Consider the following 2,436-nt stretch of genomic DNA (forward strand, 5'->3'; position numbering starts at 1 on the left):
CCCTACAGATAAGAGATTCGCTTCCAATGTTACAAGATAAAATTTTTAAAGAATGACCTTCTCCTCTCCCAAAAGCAGCAGTAAAATGTTCTTTCCCGACTAAGTCTCAAAATGAATGGAGTTCATGAATGGAGTTCAGGAAGAGATGCGTAAATTAACTGAGGTGGATAGCGAGGTATGATAGGTAGAAAGCACAGGTCAGAATAAAGTCTCTTTATTTGTTATGGATTGAGAAAAATATTGAAAAAATACTCCCCTTTCAAAGGGAAGAGAAGTTGAAACCTCACAGGAAAGGTATAGTAATCAAAAAGTCAGACATCAAAATGACATTGAAAAAAAGCCCCAAACCTCCAACGACCTCCCTGAGACTATCTTCCTGGGGTGAAAAGCTTGAGGTTACACAATTAGAATGGATCATAATCCAGGTGATACGAAGAAAAATCCAGTTCATGAATAAGCATCTACAAAGGCAGTAACTACAAGGATTCCAGCACTGAGCTGACCACTGATCTCAGCCACCAGGGGTAAACTGCCCTAATACTTCTGTCATCCTTGATGACCACTGTAACAGCTGGTCAGAAAACAGCTTGTGAGGACAGTGAGCACATTAAATCCCAGAGAGTTCATCAAGCACACAAGATTTTATCACATCATACTGTTTACTTTGAACTGTCAATTGGGCTGCTAAATACAGGAACTGGACACTGCAAAATTAGGTACTGGTCACTGTCAGAGATGGTACTGCAACTATTAAATGTTATGTTGTAACTTGGTTTTTGTTCTTCTGTCTACTCTAAACCTTGACCTTCTCAAGAACTTTAGAGCTCAGAAATTTTGTAGCTTCTGTAAGAACAGAACAAACATTGAAACTCAAAAGATAAACATACCAAAAAATTTAACAAAGAAATGGGACAGATGACAACAACTGCAAGCCTTCAATTTTAAGGGCTTGTCATCTAAGACACCAAAACAATTGAAAAGTATGGGCAGTTGTAGGCTTACAATTGCTATTTTATATCACTGGAACAACCCAAGCAATGCTGAAATGTACTTATTTAAGATACAACAATCTATTTAGCTTGCTTACTATTACAGCATCAAGAGAGAAGCACTGCTGAATTTCTGTCCATCATTTCTGGTTGTCTACTCACTCGTTTGCTTAGAGACCACCAATCCCCCTACAAGACCAGCCAAAGCAATCCCAGTTCTTCATCACAAGAGTTCAGAGCATGAAGAATTATTTAAAATTTGCATCTAAATCAATGAACCTCCCTGGTTTCTACATATAAGCTTTACATGTTTCAAGAAAGTATGGAAAAAATAAGCAGGGTCTTGATACCCTAGTGTTTGCACATCAAGGGCTGCCCCACACTTTTGCCTCATTCTGCTCCTTAGTTCCATGCACTTGCTGTACAATGAAGCACTGACCAGTGGGATAAAACATCTGCAACATAAGCACCGGTGACCAGGGTATTGAAAATAAACTGACTTACATAGCAGAAATAGTCAGGTCAGCCTACCAACAAGAACTCATGATGCCCATGCCAGTCTTCCTTGCAGATAGCAGAGTTGTTGTGTTCAATATTGCTGTAATTATCCAATCTATTCCTTATTTTCAAGACTCTGGTCTAATAGCAAGAAAATGCAAGTGCAGCTCTAAAGTCTGAACAGCTGCTGAGGAGAAGATATTGCAGCTTACAAAGCTAGAAAAAGACAAGTGAAAGGGTATTATCGCAGGATTCAGTTCTGATCTTACTCTCCAACAACCTACCATACGGACCTTGGAAATGCTTACATGTGTGATAGCATTTTTATACAGAAAAATATTACAGCACATCATGTTACGGAAAGGGGAGAGAAAGCAGATTGATTCCAGCAAACAGAACGGCTTCAAAGTTATAAAGAAATTAACCCTATTCAGTCACTCCCCGTCTCCTCCACCCAGCCAGCAATTCTAGCACCGATTCACTTGGTGTCTCCGCGCTCCCTGCGGTGCTTCCCCGCCGGGAAGGCGCTGACACCGCCCGCTCCTGCCCCTGCCCACGCCTTCCCACCGGGCGGCCACCCACGCTGACACAGGGACACGCTCACGGGACGTCTGAACACGGTCACTAATCTTTGTCCCTCACGGTCGCTTCTCTCCGCTGCTCGCACACGGAAGACACCCGGGCTGAGCTCCCCCCGGCCCTCAGGAGGGCACCGTGTCCCGCGGAACCAGCGCGCAGCTTCTCCCAGGGGACACGCTCGGCAACTTTTCCTTCCTTCTCACGCCACCACAACAAGCGCTGTCCCCGCTCCCGAGCCCACGCCTCACCCACATGTGGAGCCAGGACCTCCTCACCACGAGAGGCAACTGCGAACGGCACCGGCCCTGGGTAGGGACACCGGCCCGGGGCAGGGACACCGGCCCGGCCCGGGGAACCGCTGCCCGCAGCC

The sequence above is a fragment of the Chaetura pelagica genome, unplaced genomic scaffold (assembly GCF_000747805.2).
Source record: "Chaetura pelagica isolate M959 unplaced genomic scaffold, ChaPel_1.0 scaffold9, whole genome shotgun sequence".
Lineage (NCBI taxonomy): Eukaryota > Metazoa > Chordata > Aves > Apodiformes > Apodidae > Chaetura > Chaetura pelagica.